The following is a 27,354-nucleotide window of genomic DNA, read 5'->3' as shown; positions in this document are numbered from 1 at the left end:
GGGTATGGTCAGGCATCCAATCAGGTGATCACAGTTAGGGGGTTGGTATCTATCCCATCTAGGGAGTGGACCCAGCGAAGCCATTCCAGGAAGTCACAGGAATACAGTTCCAAAATATATTCCTAAATCTCCCTTAAAAAAATTTAAAGCTTTGAAAGTCCAAGTGGATGTTGCATATGAATTATATCTATCCAATGCTGGAGAACAAAGAATCCATTCGCTAGTGTGTAACGTAATTAACTCAGCATGCAGAAACTTGTGAATTTGCACAATTAAAGGATGAACTCATTTGAGACAGGATTGTAGTAGGAACCACTCTCAAAGCTAAAGGTGGTTAGTGCCAAGTGAAGTTAGATGAAAGCAGCAGCTTTCTAACTACATTCTGGACGCTGTTCAGGAGATACAGATGGTTGTGTATTCCATTTGGCATTTCCAATTCTTTTGAAAAATATCAACAGACAACGTGAGATACATAGTGATCTTTTTGGAGTGGAGGCTGTAGTAGATAACCTGCTGGTTTCTGGATGTGGAAACACAATGGAAGAAGCCATTGCTGTCCATGATCAAATTCTGATTCGATTGCTCACATGAGCTCACCAAGTGAACCTGAAGAAAACAATTTAAAAGGTCTGAAACTAAGTAGGCCACATATTGACTGCAAAAGGTCTTTACCCAGATTCTGAAATGTTGAGAGCTGTAATAGTAATGCAGCAACTACCAGATGTAAAACAGTGCAGCAACTTGTTGGATTCATCAACTGTTTCGCAAAATTCTTGCTCAGTTTGTCCTCAGAGAGTAAAGGATGTCCTTATTGGAAAGGATGGGCAGTGGTACTGGGGCATGGAACAAGAAACAGCATTAACTAACATTAAGCAGTTGGTGATGACAATGCCAGTGCTGAAATATTACAATGTAAATTAATATGACATTCTGCAGTGTGATGCAAGTAAGGCAGGACTTGAAGCAACCCTAATGCAGCAAGATTGACCAGTTACGTTTGCAGTTGAAACTTTATTGCTGGAACAGCACAGCAGGTCAGGCAGCATCCAGGGAACAGGAGATTCGACGTTTCGGGCACAGGCCCTTCTTCAGGAATGTGCCTGAAGAAGGGCCTGTGCCCGAAACGTCGAATCTCCTGTTCCCTGGATGCTGCCTGACCTGCTGTGCTGTTCCAGCAATAAAGTTTCAACTCCAATCACATAGAGCCTTGGTGAGACCAGACCTGGACTACTTTCCTTAAGCTAGGGATAGTGGCTGTTCCAGCAATAAAGTTTCAACTTTGATCTCCAGCATCTGCAGACCTCACTTTCTCTTCGAAAGATTCCTGAAGAAGGGCCTGTGCCCGAAACGTCGAATCTCCTGTTCCCTGGATGCTGCCTGACCTGCTGTGCTGTTCCAGCAATAAAGTTTCAACTTTGATCTCCAGCATCTGCAGACCTCACTTTCTCCTCCAGTTACGTTTGCATCCAGGGTGCTCACACAAACAGAAAGATATCGAGAAAGAGTGCATAGCCATCAGCTTTGCTTGTGCACATTGTCATTAATACCTGTTTGGAAGAGACAAAGTAACAGTTGAGTCTGACCACAGTCACTTTAATGCATTTTTCTCAAATTGCAATTATCTGCTTCAATGTGTCTGCAAGGAATATTACTCCGATTACAGGGATAGCATCTGGATGTGATGTATATACAAGGGAGCGAAACGCATATTGCCGACATGCTGTCAGTAATAGCTCTGCCAATGACAAAATTCAAGGATGATACAAAAGAGTGTGAAATCTCCCAGATTCAATGTAAAATAGCAGCTTGTCATACTCTGGAAGTTATCAGCCCAGCAGAGACAAGTGCCTTGCTCAAATCAAGCAAATTATCCAACCAAATGCAAATCTCCAAATGCTTTAGAAGAGTATCAAGTACTTACCTCTTGCTGTAAGAATTTACTGGGCATTCAGAGATGAATTGACAACCCAAGATGGCATACTGCGAAAAGAAATAGTCATTTTCATTAAGTCCCAATGCCTCATAAATTAATACTTTTCGTCCTACACCAATACTCTATGGATGTGTTCAATTTGATTAATCCTCTTATTTTTATGTTCACTAGTACAAGGCACTTAGAGTAATCCCTAAGATTACTGTCCTTAAGGCCTATTTGTTACATTTCCTTCTGAATCTGCTTTCAGGACTTCATGTATGGTGGTATCAATGAGGATGATGATTGCTGGCTGTTCACCCACCACTGTTCTGCAGCCATTCTGTGACATCCTTGACACTGGCCTATACATACAACACGCCATTTACTGTCATAGAAACACCTATCCTATGGAGTCCCCTCCCACTTTTACTTTTGCACTCTTCTTTCTCTGCTCCTGAACAGCTGAGTCACCAGTGGTGCTGCAGAGTTGGTTCTGGCAGCACATCCCTTGAAGAACCCTCATCAGTATTTGAAATGGAAAACCAATTGGCAAACATGATAGACTCAGGAAGCCTGCATGCCTGGTTCCTCAAGACTATTGGGTAGTCACAATCCCCTCTCTGCCTGTATACTCCTAACCTGCAATGTGACCACCTTCCTAAGTGTGCTCACTGCATAATTCTCTGCATAACAGTAACTCCAGCCACCATTTGGATTCTGAAACCCAGGGCTCAGTCTTATACAGTGGGTGACACTTCCTTCAGCTATGTTGGTCCAGGACACAAGGTTTACCCATGACTTCCCATATACCACAGAATGTACAGTCCACTTGACTGAGTTGACCTACTATACCATAATTTTTAAAACTATTTATTACAATTAGACCAAGTAGAATAACTTACTGGTTACTCACCAATCAGCTTCTTCCCATGTATCAAAGTAAGAGCTAAGGACTGGAGATTGTAAAACAGAGACAAAGAAAGGAAAAGAAAAAGAGCAGCTCTTTTTCCTCTTCACTAACCTCTCCTCAACCCTCTTACTCATCAAACATTCATTATACACTCTGTGACCCAAAGCAGCTCTCAGTGTGGACCCAAACAGTACTGTCAGAGACCTTTTATTATGGTCCCCAAGGAACAACAAAATAAAAACCAGTTTTAATCAGCCACCTTGCTACCATGGCCCATGTAATTCACAAAGGGGACTTATCGCCATCTTAGTTGTGTGCAGATGGTACACCCCTGAGATCCTTGCACAACCAAACCACCCTATCCCCTTCCTTCCTTCCTCTCTTCCTACAGTGTTTAACTGGCACTAGCCTCTACCCCAATGCTGCCCTTGTGGAAGGCCCATCCTAAGACTGGAGATCTGTAGCTGATATAATGATTTTTTTTTCCGTTCCTTCTGTCAGGTTGCCCCGTCTAAAACATTCATACAGGAAATGCGTCTTCCATCAATGAAGCACTTTGAATGCGGGATTGTAATCGGCCATGAAGATTGTTGTTACAAAGAGGCTGATGTACTAACATCAGCAAACCCTCCATCAGCCATTTCTCTACTTTTTATAGCCTGTTATTCTTTTGACAGGAACCATTTCAACACACAGGCCACAAGAGTTTTATTGCAGTTTGAGCATAGTTATATACAATAAATCAAAGGGCTGTTGTTGGGTGTGAAATTGCTGCTAAGTCAAATGAGAGAGTCAATGGACTAGTAATTGGACTGACATGGGCTGGGTGGCCATCTGGAACTATGTTGATGGTGATGAGTAAGTACAATGCTTCAAATTAATTCAGTAGCAGAGGTGAAGGAAGACAGACTGTGCATCTGCCCCTGTGACCTTCATTTATCTTCAATTTTTTTTATTATGGTTAAATAAGCAGAGAAAGCCACCTGCTTTTAATAGCCCAATAAAGTGATCAACCAGTTAGAGCAGACTTAATTATGTACTGTCCTTTCCTGCTACTTAAATCTGCAGTTCACAGCCCACATCATCTTGCTTCATCCTAACTTGCTGCAGATGGGGTTTTGACATCCTATCATGGCCGATTCCGTTTTGCAACTAAGAGTTAGGTCAATTCTTTAGATTAATTTTAAATCACGTGTGGTCTTTCGTTAGAGCAAATCAATGCTATCATGACTCCTTAGTTTAAGGGCAGGATCAGTTCTACCTGTGCCCTAATTAATTATCTTAGAGAATGCGAGATATGTGTTTACCCTTGGTGTGACATTAGAGGCCATATGTTAGCTCAGGTTAGTGTTGTAGACAATTGACTGTGATGCTAGTGTTTCCTATTTACGAGATTGCAACTGGGTCAGCCACTTAGCCTGACACAAGTTATGCTTTGGCAATAAAAGCTTATGAGTTAACAATGGTGGGCTTTTGCCCATTTGCAGCAAGACTTTTCATTCTGATTTACCAGAAATCACAATATATTTCATACAAGTGAGCAATAGGTGAATAGCAAATCCAAAAATAGCTTTTTGTAGAAGTACCTGTAAAAAGTAATGCCTCTTTTGTGTGGACCCAGCCTTCGTAAGAGTTCCAAACGTAGATCTTCTCCAGCTAGACTTTAACTTTTTCATACAGGAACAATTCTCAGTCATGTTCAACCATGCTAGTTCATAGACACGATGTATATGTTCATAACTGTAGTTATTTGAGCAACAAATATCTGAGCAGTATCAATACCAAGGGTCACTGACAAAATATATGTAATTAGTGCTTCACTCCAGGAATAGGTAGATTTTAATGTTAGAAATATCTGGTAAGCCAACATACATCTCCTTAATGTTGCAAGGTTACTTTAAAAACCTGTACCCACAATGGATTGATGCTATACTACTTATTTTCCCAACTCAGAATGGACTAAACTTGCATCCTGGAGGACATTTCACTCTACTTAGCTTCAGTGAACTGCAGAGTTAGATCTGATATCCTAACTGCAAGTGTATCTATATCCATAAGGTCTTAATAATTATGCCTGACCAATGTATTTATGCTTATTGCCATTGAGCATAGACAACCTTATTATGTAAGCATAGTTGCTCATTTGTAACTACTGAGGAGAAAGTGAGGTCTGCAGATGCTGGAGATAAGAGCTGGAAATGTATTGCTGGAAAAGCACAGCAGGTCAGGCAGCATCCACGGAACAGGAGAATCGACGTTTCGGGCATAAGCCTGAAGAAGGCTGGAGATGTATTGTATGAAATGTATTGTGATTTCTGGTAAATCAGAATGAAAAGTCTTGCTGCAAATGGGCAAAAGCCCACCATTGTTAACTCATAAGCTTTTATTGCCAAAGCATAACTTGTGTCAGGCTAAGTGGCTGACCCAGTTGCAATCTCGTAAATAGGAAACACTAGCATCACAGTCAATTGTCTACAACACTAACCTGAGCTAACATATGGCCTGTAATGTCACACCAAGGGTAAACACATATCTCGCATTCTCTAAGATTCCTGAAGAAGGTCTTATGCCCGAAACGTCGATTCTCCTGTTCCCTGGATGCTGCCTGACCTGCTGCGCTTTTCCAGCAACACATTTCCAGCATTTGTAACTACTCTACAGTATTACATCCTGTACCAATAATCACGAGATAAGCTCAAAGCAAAGCAAAGATAAAGGAGGATCGGTAGCAGCCAACTGGTTCAAAGAAACCTTACCCTGTACCACAGGCTGGTAGTAGCAGGAAATAGCACAAGGTACTAGGAGGTGAAAATAATACCTGGTTTCAGGGGTGTAAGTCTGATCCAAAACACAAGGGATTTGGAGTCTGAAAGACTCTGATGGAAAGAAGAACTTTCAATCATGTGAGTTTACCACTATAAGAGCATGGAAATGTGTTGCTGGAAAAGCGCAGCAGGTCAGGTAGCATCTAGGGAACAGGAGAATCGACATTTCGGGCATTAGCCCTTCTTCAGGAATGAAGAAGGGCTAATGCCCGAAACGTCGATTCTCCTGTTCCCTAGATGCTGCCTGACCTGCTGCGCTTTTCCAGCAACACATTTCCATCTCTGATCTCCAGCATCTGCAGACCTCACTTTCTCCACTATAAGAGCATGACCACTTTAAGAATATCCTGACAGTCAGTCTGGAGTTGAAACACAATAACTGACAAAAGGAGTCAGTAGCAGCCATGGAAGCTGAGCAGTTTAAAGCAAAAACTTCATTCAGAAGCTGGCAAGAAGTGCTGGGGCAAGAGTGAGGACGAGAAAAAGAGAGAAAAGAAAACAGTCCCAACAAGAAAGTACAGCATTTTTATCGAAGGAAGCTTTGGAAAGAGCAAATGAAAGCTCCAAGAGGTAAATGTAGAAATCCCTAAACGCAAAAAAAAGGTATGTGTAATAGCACCAAGACACTGAAAGAAAAGACAAGGGAATGTAAAAGTGTGCTTTTACCTCTCACAATGAACATTAACTGACTCGACATTAAGAGGCTCAGCTGGAAAGAACAGTAAAAGCATCAAAAAATAAATTAGATCAAGGAAAAGCAGCTGCAAGGGAGAATTGGTATTAGCAAACTACCTCAGGCAACCCCTGTCCTGTACAATGTATAAATACAGGAGAAAGTGAGGACTACAGATGCTGGAGATCAGAGTTGAGAGTGTGGTGCTGGAAAAGCACAGCAGGTCAGGCAGCATCTGAGGAGCAGGAGAATCGATGTTTCAATCTTAACGAAGGGCTTATGTCTGAAACGTCAATTCTCCAGCTCCTCGGATGCTGCCTGACCTGCTGTGCTTTCCCAGAAACACACTTTCGACAACGTATAAATACCACAAGGTACCAGAAATGATTATCTGAAAAAAATCACACCTGATTTTCTTGCCATTACTATAATGGGTGGTAGATATGTCCAGTACCTATGTCTGCATTCATGATTGCTAAACGGGCCTGCTGTCCATGTGGAGTGCATGGTCATTTACATCAGAATTCCCATGTTCGGAGCCCAATGTATCACTCAAAATGATTCACCAAGTTTGTGATGTAACTCCCTCTGGTGTGACCTCGACTATTAAACAAGACAGCAATATTAAACAGCAATATTGTGAAAAGGTGATCATTTCCAATTTCTCCTCTTAGCCCTGCACTGTTCTAAGTTTGACATTTACCATTGGTCTTCATCGTTACTGGGTCAATATTCTGAAATTTCCTACCTATTATTATTGAAGCACCATCTCCACAGACCATGACTGCTTTAACGGGCAATAAAGGCAGCTAGGATTGCCCGAATCCTGAGAACATATTTTCAAAAATGAATGAGAAAGGACTTGCTGGCAATGATTACAATTATCACAGGTTGACTGGCTTCAATGTGCTGGAAGATCAGATGGACAGGGTCTGTGCACAGCCCCTCACAAATGCCCTGACATCTGCCCTGTGCAAATCAGTGAACTAGCAGAGACAATGCTCAGCAACAAAAGCACTGCTGCTGCTAACATGAACGTTGCTGCTGTTTCTTAGGGGAAACCATAACTTGTCCATCCAATTTGCATGATGGATATGGTATAAGGCTGGTAGAACAGTTGACCAGTACAGTGTTGCAAGCATTAGAACCAATGGTAAGAACCGCTTGTGATGGACAAGCTTGGAAGTAATCTTTCTTAAACATCATGAGGTGGATATGTCTGGATCTTCTTCACTGTGCTCGAAATAATACAATGAACAGAGGAATTCCCATCGGAATTGTCCTTCCAGGCCTTTCTTTATTACAGAGATAAATCTTGCTGACAGAAATTTGGAGCTTAAGCCTCCAAAAGTAAACAAAATGTCAGAGAGAAAAAAATAACTTATTAGTTCAGTTGTTACTAACTTAAATGCCTCTTTCTTGCATGATCCAATTAATGTCTGTTCTTAAATGTGGTTTCTTTGGAATACACCTAATCTCTGAACACTTGTATTAGCATCTAAGGACAGCACAGATTCCCTCCGAGGACAGGACCCCGAATTAATTCTGGAAGCATCTGAAATGTATTTCACACTGAGAAGAGCCTCTGACCCATCACTGTGCTAGAGTGCATTTCTAACACTAAAGGTGAAAACCACTTAGTGCTGGAGGTTTTAGGTTGGTCTTAAACGTTTCTACACATAAAAAGGGATTAGATCTGGAAATAGATTGCAAAAAAACAAAATTGCTGGAAAAACTCAACAGTTCTGGCAGCATCTGTGGAGAGGAATCAGAGTTAATGATTTCTGAGTGATCCTTCTTCAGAACACAAATTGATTGCATTTGATTTCCCTACCTCATTCCACCATTCTGCTCCATTGCTATCTGTGTGGAGAGTGTGAAATCCACCATCATTGCTAATGAGAGTTGCACAGTGTGTTTACTGGCCCTTTGTCCATCACTGGAAATCACTATTTGGGTGATGTTTAGCCAAATATAATTTAGCTCAAATTCTAAGATCTCCCGACAGAACTGAGGGAGTGTGACATGGTTGGAAGTGCCATCTTCAGGTGAGAGCTTGCATTGGGATTCTACCTCCTGAGACCCCAGTGCTGCCAAAACACAGAATTAACAAGTATTTGCCCTCCTCTCATTCTCTCATGAACAACAGTTCTCTCTGCCTTCTTCTTCCCAACCCTAATATCTCATTCCCATGTTGCCACAGCTCCTGGTTCTGACTTGATCCTCTGCTCAATCGGCCCGGTGGCTCAGTGGTTAACATTGCTGTCTCACAGCACCAGGGACACAGGTTCAATTCCAGCCTCAGGTGACTGTCTGTGTGGAGCTTGCACATTCTCCCCATGTCTGCGCGGGTTTCCTCCGGGTGCTCCGGTTACCTCCCACAATCCAAAGATGTGCAGTTTAGGTGAACTGGCTGTGCTAAATTGCCCGTAGTGTTCAGGAAAGTATAGGTCAGGTGCATGAGTATAGTAGATGTGTGTGTGTTCAGACTACTAACCGGGTTTTGAAGTGTTAAAAATGAAGCCAAAGGGATGAAGTGTCACAAAGCTAGTCCCTGTTTTTTGTCTAAAAGCTGATCCCTGGCACAAGGTTAAATGTAGGGAAATGGGCCAAGGTGGGACATTCTTCAGACGGTCGGTGTGGACTTGTTGGGCTGAAAGGCCTGTTTCCACACTGTAGGGATTCTAATTCTAAATAAATTTTCCCTCATAAGTGCTTCTGTTGCACGCTGATGGACAATCCTTCCCTGCCCACTTACTGTACGTTGTTTCTCACGTTATGGACTAGGCCATACCAATCAAACATTCTTAAGCAGGTAGCCCTCGACCTAACTTTGCAATTTGTTTCGGTAAGTGTACAGTGAAAATTACCCAGAGTAAGATAGCTTGGTTGATTACTAGATTTTAAAACTGACAAAAAATTTATTCACAAAACTACACAATGAAACACAAAGAACAGAATAAAGAACCCCTACAGAACTCAGCCTATCCAACTAGACTTAATTATGCTATTCCAAATATACACAACAGTTCCCAATAAGCAAACTCCCTTTAAATGCCATTATAAATGGAACATATCCTTACAGATTGAAGTTGAAGGGCAGAAAAGAGAGAGAGTTTCCACACAGCTCCCTGTTGAACTTCCCAGTTCAAGACTGAACTAAAACTGCTCAGCTCAGCTAGAGAGCTGACCACTCCCCTTTCATTATACAGGTCACTTCTAAAACATGACCACTTTGGCCTGAAGTCTCATCTGTTTACATGTAAACAAAAGGCCTCTCAAAATCCATTTCACCTCAGTACCAAACCAGACTGATTGGTTTATTGCTCCTCTGAAAAACATCAAGGACAGAGTCTCCTTGTGCCAAGGATCAGCTTTTAGAAAAAAAACAGGGACTAGCTTTGTGACACCTCATCCCTTTGGCTTCATTTTTAACACTTCAAAACCTGGTTAGTAGTCTGAACACACATATCTACTATACTAACTATAAACATGCAAACGTGCACAACCACATGCAAATTCAGGCTCGGTACACCCACCGTATCTCCGAACGCCTCCGTATCTCATTCGAGTCTTGATAACGCATCGGCAATCACGTTTTCGCAACCTGCCACATGCACAATTGTTAAATTAAATGGCTACAACAACAAGCTCCATCTAAACTCTGGCATGTTTGTCCTTAATGTTTTCCACAAATGTCAATGGATTGTGATCAGTCTCAGATTGTCTCAGATGCATTGCTAGTAATATAAACACTGAAAAGGTTGTAATGCCAACATCAAGCTTAAAGTCTCTTTCTCCACCATTGAATACTTCTGTTGATGAATGTTCAACTTCCCGGAAAAATACCTGATAGGTCTTTCTATTCCCTCGTCAATCTCCTGCAGGAGTACCGCACCGACACCCACACCACTGGCATCGATAGCCACCTTGAAAGGTTTCACGCAATTCAGTGTGGCTAATACTGGGGCAGTGGTTAACACAGTTTTTAGGCTGTCAAATGCCTTTTGATAGTCTTCTTTCCACTGGAACTTCTTGCCCTTTTTTAACGATTCAGTGAGTGGAGCAGCCACACTGCTAAAGTTTGGTACAAACTGTCGATAAAATCCACCCAACCTCAAGAACTGTTTTTTTTGTCAACAATGTGGGAAATTCCCCAATTACTTTCGTTTTCGCATCTCGTGGGACCATTTGTCCATGTCCAATAACATGGCCCGGGAAAGTGACTTGGGATTTGGCAAATTCATTTTTAGCCAGGTATACCAGCAGCCTGCCTTCTGAAGTTGATCGAACAAGACCGACAAATGCTGTAAATGTTCCTTCATGAATGACTAAAAATCACCAGATCATCAATATACACCACAGAGTTGGGTAATCCGGCAATGACCTTATTAGTCAGTCTCTGGAATGTGGCTGGAGTGTTTCTCATACCAAATGGCATGACTTTGAACTGATATAAGGTAAAATTCCTGATGAAGGGCTTTTGCCCGAAACGTCGATTTCGAAGCTCCTTGGATGCTGCCTGAACTGCTGTGCTCTTCCAGCACCACTAATCCAGAATTTGAACTGATATAGTCCATTTAGCATTATGAAAGCTGAAATTGCCATTGCTCTCTCTGACAAAGGTACTTGCCAGTAGCCTCTGAGCAAGTCCAACTTAGAAATGTAAGTTGCTTGTCCCACTTTTTCGACACAGTCCTCCAACCGTGGAATTAGAAATGCATCAGTTTTTGTAATGGCATTGACTTTGCGATAGTCCACACATAACCATTGGGTACCATCTGGCTTTGGCACCATGACTATGGGTGAGCTCCAGTCACTGTAACTCCCTTCAATTATGCCATTTTGGAGCATGTGCTCTATCTCCTTCTGAACCTGTGCCAACTTTAGAGGGTTAAGATATTGCTTAATTGGAACATCATCTCCTATATGTACATCATGCACAATTAAGTTAATACTTCCCAGTTTATTTTCACATATCTCCCCATGTGATAGTAATAACTCTTTCGGGTCATTTCGATTTTCTTATGGAAGGTAACTCAATAATTTATCCCAATTTTTGACAACTCAATCATTGTCCAATTTGATTTGAGAAATGTCCAACTCAGAATCCTCTGAACCTGGTTCTTTCCTCTGTGCTGTAATCATTAACACCTTCTCCTCTTGCTTTCCTTCCCTATCAAAATACCTTTTGAGCATATTCACCTGACACACTCTGTGAGATTTCTTCCTGTCTGGAGTCCTTATCAAGTAGTACACCCCACTCAGTTCCTTCTCAATTTGATAAGGTTCACTAAACCTTGCTTTTAAAGGCTCACCTGTTACTGAAGCAACACCAATACCGTATCCCCAATTGCAAAGTTGCGAATTTGTGATTTCTTATTCGCTTCCTATCTCATTGTATGCTGTGATATTTTTAAATGCTGTCTAGCCAACTCTCCAGCTCTATTTAATCAGATTAGATTAGATTAAATTCCCCTACAGTGTGGAAACAGGCCCATCGGCCCAACAAGTCCACAACGACCCTCCAAAGAGTAACCCACGCAGGCCCATTTCCCTCTGACTAATGCACCTAATACTATAGGCAATTTAGCATGGCCAATTCACTTGACCTGCACATCTTTGGACGGTGGGAGGAAACTGAAGTACCTGGAGGAAACGCACGCAGACACGGGGAGAATGTGCAAACTCCACGCAGACAGTCGTCCGAGGCTGGAATTCCCTAAAAGTTGGCACATAGTCCAAATGGGTGGTCTCTGAATTCTGACTTATTAATTTCTCCTTAATCAACTTTAACATCCTCTTACATCACGCCCCAAAAATTAATTCGAATGGACTGAATTTGATCAATACATTCGGTACATCTCTGCTTGTAAAAAGTACAAACAGAACTCCCTTATCCCAATCATCTGGATAATCCTGACCATAAGCCCTCAACATGGTCTTCAGTATTTGATGCCATCTCTCTAGCACTCCCTGCGATTCCGGATGGTACACAGTAGATTTGAATTGCTTTATTCCCAAACTATCCATAACTTCCTTAAGTAGTTAGGATGTGAAGTTTGATCTTTGATCTGACTGGATCTCTATTGGTAGTCTGTATCTAGTAAAAAAATTAAGTAATTCTTCTACAATCCTTTTAACTGTGATGTTGTGTAATGGGATTACTTCTGGAAATTTAGTCAACACATCCAATATTGTTAATAAAGATTTATTCCCACTTTTTGTTTGAGGTAGGGGACCTACACAATCAATCAAAACTCTTGTGAAAGGTTCATCAAATGCTGGAACAGGTATTAAAGGTGCAGACTTTATTACTGCCTCTGGTTTTCTGAATAGCCTATATGTGTGACACGTCTGGCAAAATTCAACTACATCTTTGTGTAGTCCAGGCCAGTCAAAATGTCTTTGTATTTTAGCCTGTGTTGTCCTCACCCCTAAATGACCTCCAAGTGCTAGTTCATGCACCACTCGCAGCACCTCCTTTCTATAACCTACTGACAAAACAACTTGATGGATTTCGGCCCATTCCTCATCTGCATGAATGTGTGGTAGTCTCTACTTCCTCATTAAGACCTCATTTGTTTAGTAGTAACACACAGGGATGCATTCATTCTACCCTATAAATGCCTTTTGATACAACTGTTTTAAGTTCTCAGCTTTCTGCTGTCATTCAATAAGCGTAGCAGAGCTAAAGATACTTGCATGTTTACCGAGTTGCCCCTGCTCTGTCCCACTTATCTGATCAAAAAAAGTCTGGAATAAATCAATGTCAGCTTCCTTATCTGTGCCTCTGTGATCTTGTGATCACACAGTCAGGGAAAATTCCTGGATAAACATTCTCCAGGTCTTCAGTTGCCTGCAACTCCACTGGAGTAGGCAGCACGCATTCCAGTGAATCAGCGATATCATTTACAAGGACAAACTGTATTCAAGGAGCTGAGAGTTTGTCCAGTACTCCTCCACAAATTCTCCACTCTTCACTGGACTCTCTAGCCTCACTTTACATAACTGAGCACTTGTTGTCTCACCATGAATTCCTGTTACTAGTACCTTTTCTGGCAATAGTCCCTCAGAAGTACATATCTCCTCATCCTTCAGCATCACAGACTGAGAGGATCCTGTGGCCCTTAATATTGTAACCTCCTTACCTACTGCTCCTGGCCTATGTGAATACACATTACCCTTACATGTATTTTTTTTAAGCAGATCTAGCACATCCTCCTTAACCAAACTCTGATCATCTTGTACACTCTGAGGCAGTTGTCTAACTTCCCTGTGCTTTTTGCTACTAGTCCAACAAAACTCCCAGGCTTGTCCGGTTTTCCTACATCTGGCTTTCTCCAAGCCCACCAACACTGTGATTTTGTGTGGCCCACTTTATTACAATGAAAACACCAGAACTTGTTTATCCCCCTCAAGGATTTCTTTTTTACCCTGTGGCAAATTATCCTTTTCCTTATTCACTGAGATCTACCTTTCCCTTCCCATGTGAGGATTTCTCTTTGTCCTAATTTTCATTCCTCATGGACTCAAATTGATGCTGGAAGCCAAACCGAGTTTTATGGACCAGCTCATAATCATCAGCCACTTCAGCTGCTAACCTTGCCATTTTAACTCTCTGTTCTTCCACATGAGTTTCTACTTCCTCACTGAGCCTACCCTCAGCCTTTACGTCTAGCCATTTAAGCTGCCTTTCCTTTTTCAATGTCAATTTTTCTCTCTGTTCTTCTGCTCTCTCTTTTTCCCTCTCTTCTGCTTTTAATTGTAACTCAAACTGTTTCATTTCTGCTGCCCTTTCCTTATTGTTTGCCTCTAACTCAAGCTGCTTCATTTGCGATTGAATTCTTGTCATCTCTATAGATTCTGATGGTTCCTCCAGCAAGTTTAATTGCTGAGCTAATGCTGTAGTTATCTCTCCTTTCCTCAGAGAAGTAGGCAGTTCCAATTCCAGCTTCTCTGCTAATTCTAGCAATGTGGTCTTATTCACTTTTTGCAAACCTTCCAAAGTCACCGCAACCACATCCAGAAAACTTCTGGCAACTGAAAGAGCCATTCCTATCCCAAGCTTTGTCTACCCAACCAAACCAATACCCAAAATAAAGACACTAGCACCTACCACTCGCTGTTTAAAATCCAACAAAGAGTCCTCAATCTGTTATGGACTAGGCCAGACCACTCAAAGCATTCTTAAGCAGGCAGCCCTTGACCTAACTTTGCAATTTGTTTCGGTAAGTGTACAGTGAAAATTACCCAGAGTAAGATAGCTTGGTTGACTACTAGATTTTAAAACTGACAAAAAATTTATTCACAAAACTACACAATGAAACACAAAGAACAGAATAAAGAACTCCCTACAGAACTCAGTCTATCCAACTGGACTTAATTATGCTATTCCAAATATACACAACAGTTCCCAATAAGCAAACTCCCTTTAAATGCCATTATAAATGGAACACATGCTTACAGATTAAAGTTGAAGGGCAGAAAAGAGAGAGAGTTTCCACACAGCTCCCTGTTGAATTTCCCAGTTCAAGACTGAACTAAAACTGCTCAGTTCAGCTAGCTCAGCTAGAGAGCTGATCACTCCCCTTTCATTATACAGGTCACTTCTAAAACATGACCACTTTGGCCTGAAGTCTCATCTGTTTACATGTAAACAAAAAGCCTCTCAAAATCCTTTTCATCTTAGTACCAAACCAGTCTGATCGGAGCCCGGCCTGGTTTATTGCTCGTCTGAAAAACAAATCAAGGACAGAGTCTCCTTGAGACAAGGAACAGCTTTTAGGAAAAAATGGACAACCTTTTTGACACTCATGTCCCTGAAATTCACAAAAATGGAAGCATTATTGTGGACACTTTTGTGGATTTTTATTGAAAATGATCAGGTTAGGTGCCTATTGGAAACTCAGGCATGTGGTTTCCTAAAATATAAAGCTCCTCCTACTGGATACAGGAACGAAGACTAAGTGTGACAGTTAAACTGTGCCACACAAAAGAGACAGGAGAATGACTACTTTCAGGAAGAATTCAACAGGAACTCAGAGATAAAAGGTTTTACATTATATCTTCTTATGTGTGACAGAAAAATATGGAAACAAGATACATCACTCAGTCCTAAAACCTGTTCAATTCATTCATGGTTTCTTTTCATTCATTCAAAACACATGGGCGTTGATGGCTAAGCCAGCATTTAGTGGCCATCCCTAATTGCCCTGGCGAGGGTGGTGGTAAAATGCCTCTTGAGCTGCTGCAGTATATATACCTAGAGTTATTAAGGAAAGGGTTCCAAGAACAGTGATGTCGTTCCAACTTTATGTGGCGCGTTTCTCAGAGGGGAACTTGTGGATGGTGGGGTGAAAATGCATTTGATGCACTACCTTCTAGATAGCAGAGTTCCTGGGTTTGGAAGATACAGTCAGAGGAGCCTTGGTGAGTTTACAGCAGTGCACACCACTGCCAATTTATCATTGGTGAAGGGAGTGAATTTGGAAAGAGTTGGATATAGTGTCAATCAAGCAGCATACTTTGTCTTGTTTGAGTTTCTTGTGAGTTGTTGCAACTGCACCTATTCAGGCACTGAAGAGTATTCCATCACACTCCCGACTTGTGCCATTCAGAATTCTCAGCCTCTGATCTACTCTTAAAGCCAGAGTATATGTATGGCTAGTCCAATCCATTTTCTGGTCAATGGTGATCCCCAGGATTTAACAATTGTAATGCCAGTGTTGATCAAGGGGCAATGGTTAGATTCTTCTTTTTTTTGAGATGGTTATTGCCTGGCACTTGAATGGTGTGATGTGACCGGCCACTTGCCAGCTCAAGTATGGACGTTGCCCAGGTCTTGCTGTATATAATCACAAGCTGCTTCAGTATCTGAGGAGTCACAAGTGGAGCTGAACATTGTGCAATCCTCAACAAACATCTCCACTTCTGACCTCATAATGAAGGCAAGGACATTGACAAAGCAGCTGAAGGTAATTAAGTGGAGGACACTAACCTGAGAAACCTCTACAAAGATGCCATCAGCTGAAAGGATTGATATCAAATTATCACAACCACCTTCCTTTATACTAGGTATGACTTTAACCAAAGGAGAGTCTTTTCCCCAAATTCCCATTCAGTACAACTTTGCTCAGGATCCTTGATGACACTCTCAGCCAACTATTACATTGAGCAGCCCACTACTACATTGGGTGGCATGGTTCCCTCAGTGTGAGGGAACTGGGCTTGATTCCCACCTTGGGTGATTGTCTGTGTGGGTTTCCTCCCACAATCCAAAGATGTGCAGGTGAGTTGGCCATGAAAATTGCCCATGGTGCTAGGTGTCTTAGTCGGGGTAAATGTAGGGGAATGGGTCTGGGTGGGTTATTCTTTGGAGGGTCAGTGTGGACATGCTGGGCTGAAGGGCCTGTTTCCATACTGTAGGGAATCTAATCTTGATGTCAAGAAAGCTGTTCTCCTCTCACCTCTGAACATCACTCTTTTACCCACATTTGGACCAAGGCTGTGATGGGTCAAGAGCTGTGTGGCCCTGGTAGAACCAAAGTTGAACAGGTTATTTTTGTGCAAGTGCCATTTATTAGCGTTGTCAGTAACACCTTCTGATGATCAAGAGTAGATTGATAGGGTGGTAATTGGCTGAGCTGCAATCGTCCTGTCGGTTGTACACAGGACCTACCTGGACAATTATCCACACTGCTGGATAGATGCCAATGTTGTCCCTGTAACTGTGCTGCTCAGTTAAGGGCTCAGCACGTTCTCGAGCAGAATCTAAATGCTCTTGCTGCACAAATGTCTTCCAAACTCAAATTTAAAACAATATCAAATGTAAACAGAATATTTTATATATTAATATATATTTATATAAATAAAAATATATATGTATATACATTCAAAACACTTTTACAATTGATTTTCTTTAAGTTTATACTCAAAAATTTAGAAAAGAACTTGTCCATATTACAAACTGTCCTGGTAGAAGAGGTGTTCTTGAGCCTAAAACTCTGAATAAAAGACAAATGTGAAATGTTTCCAGAAAGGGTTTTACTGACATCATTGGCGAATCAAGGCAAATAAAGGTAAATGATTATGGAATGATTTATTTCTTGTAGAATGCTGAATTTACAAATTCAGGAGCTGAATTTCTGCATGTAACGGTGAATTTACACATTTGTTACATGCAGAAATTTAGCTCTTGAATTTGTGTACCTAGATGAGAGGGAAATATAGCTGATTAAAAAAAAGCTTTCTTTTATTTTTTTGGATCAAAGCAAAAACACCTTGCTCCCTGGCTGTGGAAAAATCTCTTACAAATGTATACTCTTTCATTGGCATTGTATAGAGGACACCCTTTCCCCCTCTTTCAGACTTCAGTCTTACCTCACCCACAGCTTGCAGCAGCATAACTATGGACTCACAGGGAGCAGCACTAAAGAAGGTGAGCAGTGAGACCAAAAAACAAGAATGACCTTGCACCAGAGCAGGGACAAAACGCACTCTTGAAATATGAGAAGGGCACACTCAATGCAAACGGTGAAACTGGGCATGTCCAAAGCAAACGCAGCCAGAAGTTGTACCTCTTTCGCAGCGACTTAGACACTACAACAGCCCAACATTCTAATCAAAGGAAGCAGTACAATCATACAGCTTCTGTTTGTCGTCAGGATGGAACCAAAGGAAAGTGCCCTGGTTTGAAAGTCTCATTTCAGACCTGTGTTTCAGTGTCGGTCAGTATTGACCAGGAAGCATACTTTGAACTGGTGGGGGTGAGCGAGAGATGGGAGAGAGCTCCCACCCTGATAGAAATGATATACAGAGGTTTCGGGAAACGTGGGACAAGCAGGTTGCATCAGAGGCACATCTGTAATGTGCTTGTATCCACCTGCCAACCGGGATCAAGCAGGGGTGATCTGAGCCAAGGTGTTTTAAAGGTTAAAAAGGACTTATCTGAGTAGATAGTGAGAAACCATTAAGGGGAAAATCAACAACCAGAAAACATAACCTTCAAATTAAAGCCAGCCCACTCAGGGGTGAGATCAAGAAACACTTTTACACACCAAGGTTAGTCGAAATCTTTTACTCGGCTGTGGATTTTGGGTCAATTAAAGCTTCAAGACTTAGATCGATGAGTCCTTTTTTGCTTCCAAAGTAATGGTTCAGCTGCGAAGGGCACTGAGACTTCCGGAAAAGGAGCGTTTGATATAAATGCAATTTCTTCCCTACTACAAGACATGTTTTGCAATTTTGTCGATCGGAAGAAAACATTCACCATCAAAAAATAGCTCAGTAACTCTTGCGTTGCTGTCCTTGCACTTCAAATCTAATGCAATCCCGTTGCAATACATCAACCTTTTATTAATGATGCAGGAAGTTGAACAATTAGATTGCTAATAGGAAAGGGTATTCTCTCTGCCTGAAAGAACAGTCCCTAGTACTAGAGTGCCCTGACAATCTGCATACATGAATACATTAAAGAGATGGTAACTGTCCAGTGATGTTCAGCACAAGCTTTTTAAAAATTAATTGTAGGATTTTTTAGCATCAAATCATTGGTACTTCATGGTTATCTCCGTGCTACAGCATGCACACGCTACACATAAAGGAGAGAAAAATATGATACTGTCTTACAAAGCCACACTAATGTTTAGAAGAATCTTCGAGCGGGACTAATTCCTAATTGCTGTCCTGTTGTTGGCATGTAATTCACAGATGTGAACACTGGAAGGTCAAGTTAGATTGCAAGAATGACTCAAGAGAATTGTGAATAGTTCTCCATAGTCTAAGAAGTAACAATCAGGTCAAACATAGGTTTGGTTCTGTGGTAATCTCAGCTGTTAGCAGAGGGGAAAAAAATCTTCTATGAAACAAGATGGCCATCTAACCGTGCCACTAGAATATTGGAGCACACCAATTAAACAGGAGCTTCAACACAGAGAGCAGCTGAATTTTTAACCATCAAATGTTAATTTGCTGGCATGTTGGGTGAAATATTTAGGGCACAAGTAACAGTTCTCTTGATGTTATTTTGTTATCTGCATCAATGTTTATAATAAAAAAAACACACATTTGCATGTTTTAATCTCACTGCTCCTTTGGTTGGAAGAAGTGTCACCTGTATAAAATGGAAAAATTGACAGTTACACGCACAACAGGTTAATCTCTACTTGAAATTGAATCTGTACTGTATGTAAGTAACCAATCCACAAATCTACAGTTTAAAAATATAATGTGTATTTTCAGTCCATAACACTTCCAAACATCATACTTCATTTTCTGTTACATTTTAAGAAGTAGAAAAAAAAAATGAGAGGCAACCATTCAAAATGCATAGTCAAACCTTAGGAGCAAACAAAAAAGAGCAGTCCTCACTTTTTCTTTGCAAACAAAGAGAACCCAGAGTATCTAGAAACTCTTAATTAACCTCTGCATCTACTCACCTAATGTTTGCTAAACAGCAACTGAAGTTAGCCTTTTGGTTGCCTTAGCAGTTGAAAAATAGGCTTGCTATTAGACCCGATAATGTACCATTCCTATAATGGTTAGTATCATTTAACTCACCGCTGGCAAATACGTGAGGCATTTGCAGATGTGACTGTAGGTATGGCAATATATAGGTTTGTGCACGTATGTGTGCAATACATTCATCACTGCACCACAAAACTGATATCTCCTTCTATTTACTCCTGAGAACACTGCTGAAAGCAGAAGAAAAGTGATTCACTGAACTGGAGCCTGAATTTTGTAAGCAGGAGTAACTACTTTTGATTAAGTTTTGATAGACTAGGAAACCAAATTTATCCACATTGTACCTCCTCTGTCATGTATTCAGCCACTTACTTAACTTGTCCAACATGCGCTGAAGCATCTCTGCAGTCTTCTCAGAGTTCATCCTTTCACCCAGCATTGTGGCATCTGCAAACTTGGAGATATGATATGCAATTCCTTCACCATATTGTGAATAGCTGGGGTCCAAGCATTGATCCCTGCGGTACCCCACATTACTGGCTGCTACTTGGACAATGACGCATTTATTCCTATTTTTTGTTACTTGTCTGCCAATCAAATCTCAATCCATGTCGATACACAATCTACAATCCCATGCACTTTGATTTTGTATGATAATCTCTTATACAAGACCTTATTGAAAGGCTTCTCAAAATCCAAGTGAGCCACTGACTTTCCTTACCCGCTGTATTAGTTACATCCTCAAAATAATTCAGCAAACTTTTCAAACACCACTTCCCCTTTGTAAATCCATGCTGACTCTGTCTGACCCTGTTGCTATCTTCTAAATGCTCTGAATAGACTGTAGCATTTTTCCCTACTGATGTCAAGCTAACCAGTCTATAATTCGCTGTTTTCTCACTGCTTCCCTTATTAAATAGTAGGTTTACAGTAGTTACCCTCCAATCCATACAAATGTTTCCAAAGGCTACAGGATTTTGGAAGATGACCACTAATGCATCTGTTATTTCTACAGTCACTTCTTTAAGTATTCTGTGATAAAGCTTATCACGCCCTTGGGAGTTTGGTCTACATAATGAGAGGATTCGTGTATTGGAACAGGATGTCTTGGTGCAACTGTACAGGTCCACACCTAGAGTATTGTGTGCAGTTTTGGCCTCCTTCCTTGAGGAAGGTCGTTCTAGCTATTGAAAGAATGCAAAGAATGTTACCAGACTGATCCCTGTGATGGCAGGACTGATATATGGGGAGAGATTTGATCAGTTATGACTATATACATTGGTTGAGAAGAATGAGTGGGGATCTCATAGAAACCAATCAAATTCTAACAAGGTTAGACATGGTAGATTCAGGACGAATGCTCTCAATGACCTTGGAGCCCAGATCCAAGAATCACAGTCTAAGGATAAGGGAAAAGCTAGAGGACAGAGATTAGGAGAATATTTTTCCCCAGAAAGTGGTGAGCCTGGACAAGAAGATGTAGATATGGTTCTTAAGACTAAAGGGATCAAAGGGAATGGGGAGAAAGCAGGAACATGGGACTGAGTTGGATGATCGGTCAGGATCATAGTGAATAGTGGGGCAGGCTCGAAGGGCCGAATGGCCTACTCCTGTTCTTTTATTCTATGTATCTAGGCTATACCTAATCAAGGAATGCAAATATCAAAAGGCCAAGTCAAATGTGAACACATTGGTTGTCCTCTGTGGATCTGAAGCAGCAGTCTTCAACATGTTTATGCTGTCTCGGCATATTCTAATCCTGCGGAATTTCATGTGATTGTTGAAGGACGTGAAACTTTTACTTTTTTTATTTGCTAGCAAACAATCAAGTTCACAAAAGGTGCGAACTTTGGAAGTAAACCAGTCACAATAGCAGCGAACTGCAATTTAAAAACTAAACAATTAGAGCACATTTTGCTACTGAAATGAACTGATACAGGAGAACATAGTCTTTTGGAATTTACAACGTTATTTTTAAAATTTACAAAAGATGATTTTGGCGTTACACCCTGCAAGCGGAAAAGTTTTCTATTACCCAGGTACAAGCTTAAACTTCACTAACAAACATAGATCCGAAAAAGCCTAATAAATAGATAAGAGTCTTGTGTGTTTTCACAGTTTTGCTTTTTAAGGTCCACTTACTTAGCTTTTCAGTGGTGCAATCTCTGTGGGAAGTTGAGTTCTGTCTAATTCAATCATGTTCATATTTTCCCTTCCTCACACTTAAGTATTTTTACTGTCTGTTAATTCATGAGGGACTGTAAGTAAGCTATCTTCAAGCAATACTCAGCAGCCTTTATCTAAAAACAAAAGCCACTTTTTATTATGTTTGGAATGCAATTAGGTTGCCTTTAAAATTAGTGAATTAAATGGAGACATTGGAAGATAAATTGCACAGAATTAAGAATCAGCTTGGAGGTGAAAGAATTTAAAAGTGAAAACTCTTGTCAGATGTGGGAAGTCTAAAGGCAGGCGGTGTGCAAAAATGGCTGCAGTGTAAGTCTGTGGTTAAGGAGACAGAAGTGGACTGGTCATGCTCCCTTGCCCCGATCAGGAACACAAGACAGTTTCTCTCCGACAGGTAACTGATTGGATTAAGAGGACTGCCTGACAGCGTGTCTGTTCAGCCACAGAAGCTAATCAACCTTCTCATCCTGACTGGTAATAAATCCTCCATTGGGGACCGGTCTGCTTGATGATCTCTCCTTGGGGAGTTTTTAGGACTTCACTCAGGCAAAATTACTCGGAGTCTATTAAAAGGCAGTTCTAGAGCTGCCTGACAGGCCCAGGGAATGATGGGAGGCGCTTGTCAACTGCCACAGGTAAAGGTGACTTTTTCAGGTTAAATAGGAGAGATACAAAGGGGTTAACAAGTAAATGATTTTGCCATTTAGGAACTCACTCTGCATCCATTGCTCAGGCCAACAGTAGGTGGCAGCATAGAGTAAAAGCCATGTGCATCACGTTGAGTTTTTAAACATACAGTCTGGGGATTTTTCAAAGATTCATTTACCAAACTGGATGCTGTGGTTTATTTGAGTTACTGTGCATCATAGCAGAGCTAAAACAGTACATTCACTTCACTGAAATGCAATAGTTAAGACCATCGGAGATCGTTTTGCTGCCCCATTATAGCTAACTAAGGAAATTTAAAAGAAAATCTGCATACATTTCCATTATGATTGGTAATGGGCATCAGTTCATCTCTTCAAGGTGGTGAGAACGATGTCTCAATTCACTGTCAGTCCTCCCCACCCCCATCCCTCTCAGCTCTCCCAATACCTCCACCTCCCCCAGCCCCTCATAGGATCATCACTTGACTTGTCACCTACTTCCTGCTTCAAATAAGATTTTAATTTTCATAAAGGCAAAGCCGAAAAATCTCCCAGAGTAAGTTATGCAAAGATAATTGTTGGAAAAATGAAATGGAATTAGTATTAGGAGTTCAAATGGTCAACTGCCAATTATTTAAACAGCATATCATCCGGTTTAATTATTTTTGAGGACTGCTCGCAATCCAGCCTTTAGTGCTATATGCTTAGATTTTAAAACATTGATTGAACGATGTTCCACATTTACCTTGCAGCTCATTCTAATTTGAATGATGCTTATAAAGTATCTTAGATTTTCCAGGCCTCTTTAAAGCTTTACCTTTTAAAAAGTTGTTATTTGTTAGCCCATTGTCTATTTATTTGTTTCTGCTAAGTTGCATTGCATTTGATTGGAAATGAATCACTTCAGTTACTTTGTGTGGTAAAGCTCTTTGTGAAATTGTATAATAAAGAGTTGTTGTGGCAGTGTCCTTATATCTGAACCAGGTTTATGTCCGACTTGCCCCAAAGATGCATAATAATGTCTCTGAACAGGTTGATTATAAAATTTCTGACTTCAATTAACAGTCTAATCTGAAATCCCACATTGAGGAACCTTACATTTTGGACACTAATCAAAATTCAGATTTTGAGGAGTCTAAGGGAGCTACAAAACACAGGTACATAGAATGAACATGCAATTGTAGGACAACTTTCACACCGCAAAGCACCACATCTTTGAAATGTAGCTACTGTTAACATGGAAATAAACAATACTCACACAGCAGGATCTCACAAACAGTTGATCTGTTTTACTGCTGTTCATTGAGGGATAAATGTTGCCCAGAATCCTGGGGAGAACACAATTCTGCTTTGAATCTTTAGGACTGACCTTACAGAGTGAATGGGGCCTCAGTATAAGATCCCACCTGAAAGAAGATGAAGAGTAGTCTCTTCAGACTGTGCTGGTTGGGGGTGGGATTTGAACAAAGGCTGTTAACTCTGCTTCCAAATGAGCATGGAAGTTTGAACACATGATGTTTTCAACACACGATGATCTGACAATATGATGGATGATCTTAAAGTTTCATTGTATTTATCTTACAGAACTTTGTGGAAAAGCTCTGACAGACAAAGGGGAGAAACCAAGATTGCTTTACTGAGACGAAACAGCAAGATATTTACAACTGGGGCAAAGACCATAATCTCTGAGTGTACGATGAATCGACCCCCAGTCTCTCAAAGGTATGTATATCAACTTGGTAAATACTTTTACTGTATACCATCCATTTACTTCCAAGATTGGGAAGATGGTACAGGAAGCAACTTTAGAACAGGTTACAAACTTACCAAGGAATTCATGAATATCATATTTTTGATTTCTGTAGTGTGCAATCATCTGAGAGGTAGAAAACAAGAGATAAAAGGAGCCAACCTGCATCTCCAGTGATTACATCGATCACCACACAGAACAAAAACAGGAGCTTGCACTCAAGACTGAATTCTTGAGGATTTAATGGAGATTGGAAAAAAAGATGAATAGCATAACCCTCACAGTATAAGTCTGTTGTGGGATTAGAATTTAGCCAGCTGGAAAAGTTAGAGAAAGTAAACTATTGTTAAGCTAATTTTGTTCAAAGTTATGAGGGGTCTGGGCAGAGTAGTGAGTAAGAAGCTGTTCCCATTGGTGTAAGGATCGAAACTAAAGGACACTGGTTTGGGGTGATTGCCAAAAAGCAGGAAAGACATCAGCCTTTTTTATGCAGCATGTGGCCAGGCTCAGGAATGTACTGTCTGGATACAGACTCCAGTGAAGCATTCAAAAATAAATGGATAATTGTATGTTGAGAAAAATGTGGAGGCTAATTTGGGGTGGCAAGGTTGCTCAGTGGTTAGCACTGCTGCCACACAGTGCTAGGGATCTGGGTTCAATCCCTCCCTCAAGTAGCTGTCTTGGTGGAGTTTGCACATTCTCCCTGTGCCTCTCACTTGTATCCTCCAGGTGCTGTGGTATCCTCCCATGGTCCAAATCTGTGTGGGTCGGGTGGATTGGCCATGCTAAACTCCCCCATGAGAAGTCCAGGGATGGGTCTGTGAAGGATGCTGTTTGGAGGGGCTGAATGGCCTGATTCCACACTTCGGGATTCTAAGATGCTTTGGAGGAAGGTGGAGGAGTGGGACCAAGTGAGTTATTTTTCGAGAGATCTGACACTAATATGATTCTGTTCGCCGAGCTGGGAATTTGTGTTGCAGACGTTTCGTCCCCTGTCTAGATGACATCCTCAGTGCTTGGGAGCCTCCAGTGAAGCGCTTCTGTGATCTTTCCTCCAGCATTTATAGTGGTTTGTCTCAACCGCTTCCGGTTGTCAGTTCCAACTGTCCGCTGCAGTGGCCGGTATATTGGGTCCAGGTCAATGTGTTTGTTGATAGAATCTGTGGATGAGTGCCATGCCTCTAGGAATTCCCTGGCTGTTCTCTGTTTGGCTTGTCCTGGACCCAATATACCGGCCACTGCAGTGGACCGTTGGAACTGACAACCGGAAGGGGCAGAGACAAACCACTATAAATGCCGGAGGAAACATCACAGAAGCGCTTCACAGGAGGCTCCCAAGCACTGAGGATGTCACCTAGACAGGGGACGAAACGTCTGCAACACAAATTCCCAGCTCGGCGAACAGAACCACAACAACGAGCACCCGAGCTACAAATCTTCTCACAGACTTTGAACAAATATGATTTAGTGAAATGGCCACTCTCTGTACTGTAGCAATTCTATGATTCTACGTTGCTTGTGAGGCACGTGGTCATAAAAATCACTGGATAACTTCAAATCTCTCATTTTATTCTTGTGCTTGTAGAGTGCAGTATCTTATTGGTTTTGTTGATTGCGGCTCTGCACTGGTCACACATGGCACTCGGCATGACTCTCTGAAGTCTGCCAGGCCTCTTCCAACCTCGGCAATTTCAACATCCTTCATGAAAGAACTGCAAAATCAATATTTTCTCTCCACGGGCAGCTGCTCACACCTTCCTGGTAAACCAGCATTCCAGCTGCTGTTCCTTCACCATGAGCTGTTCCTTGGGGTAGTTTCCAGTTGCAACTCATCCATCGCCAATACCGTCAGCATCTCCAGGATTACCTCTCTTCATGCAGCTCCATCGTCAAGCCTTGGGGCTTCTCAGGACTCACTGACTTTGTTCAACAACTGCCAGCCTGACCTATTTGCTTGGTGTTATCTGTACAACCACAAGTCACTTGTTCAAATAGCTCTTTGAGGTAATTTAACGTGTGATAATTCATTAAAATTACCTTTTATTTCAGCTTTTCCTGGTGGATTTTCTGTTATGTTTGAGAGAGAATGTATGCAGTAGTAATAGGAAAATGTGAGGACTGCAAACGCTGGAGATCAGAGTTGAGAGTGTGGTGCTAGAAAAGCACAGCAGGTCAGGCAGCATCCTAGAAGCAGGAGAATCGACATTTCAGGCATAAGCCCTTCGTCAGGAATGCAGTAGTAATAGCAAACACTGCTAACTTGTCCATTACACTCTCCAACCCAACTTCAACTTAAGTTTATCTTTCTGTTAATATTTCCAAACAGCATAACATTGCCATAATGAGTCCAGTTGAAGTGCTTGATGAATTAACCAGTGTTTATGATCCTGGTTCAAACTGACTTCTGGTTTAACAGTAACCACCAAGGCAAGTATAATCTAAAGTGCCTCCTGCAAGGTTGATTAGCTGCATTTTAAATGGCTGAGTTATTGGAGGAACAGGGCAAACTGTCCTCCATTTGCTGAGTTTGAGGAGTCTTTGTGCACACGAGGAATTGGATTGTAAAAATAAATTCCATTAAGGCACTAGGATCAGACGTCGCAACTTGTTTAGCCCTGACGGTGACAATAATTATTAATACTGGAGCACAGCTTCAGTAAAGATCACATTCAAACAGTGCCATAAAAATAAGGTTTTAAACATCAAGGCTATAATCAGAGACAACATAACAAATACCAATACAGCTAAGAATATGAGGATAGATTGTATGAATTATCACAGGCTTATATTCAGGATTTGGGATACGGTCAGTGCTTTCCGTACTGTAATACAGATAGTAGGTCACACAGGATGAAGCCTGACTTCTGCCCTATATTCCCCATTGCTCACTGCTCTTAACCAAAGCTCCATAAGTGGATCACTAATTTTTTAAATCAACAGCACAGTCCAGGTCCAGCAGTGCTGAAGTGAGGCCCTTAAA

At 41.3% G+C, this 27,354-nt stretch overlaps 1 long non-coding RNA gene across 1 annotated transcript in view; it reads left to right on the top strand.

The window, feature by feature from the left end:
- Positions 1–26,342, top strand: part of LOC122564548 — a 74,024-nt gene extending 47,682 nt beyond the window's left edge. Inside the window, exons 2-3 of the long non-coding RNA XR_006315939.1 lie at positions 24,209–24,346; positions 25,960–26,342. This is a non-coding gene — a long non-coding RNA (uncharacterized LOC122564548). The remainder of the gene's footprint in view (positions 1–24,208; positions 24,347–25,959) is intronic.
- The last annotated feature ends 1,012 nt before the right edge of the window (positions 26,343–27,354 follow it).

Source organism: Chiloscyllium plagiosum, chromosome 2, assembly GCF_004010195.1.
Source record: "Chiloscyllium plagiosum isolate BGI_BamShark_2017 chromosome 2, ASM401019v2, whole genome shotgun sequence".
Lineage (NCBI taxonomy): Eukaryota > Metazoa > Chordata > Chondrichthyes > Orectolobiformes > Hemiscylliidae > Chiloscyllium > Chiloscyllium plagiosum.
The sequence above is the reverse complement of the archived record's forward strand: the minus strand, read 5'-3'. Positions and strand labels throughout refer to the sequence as shown.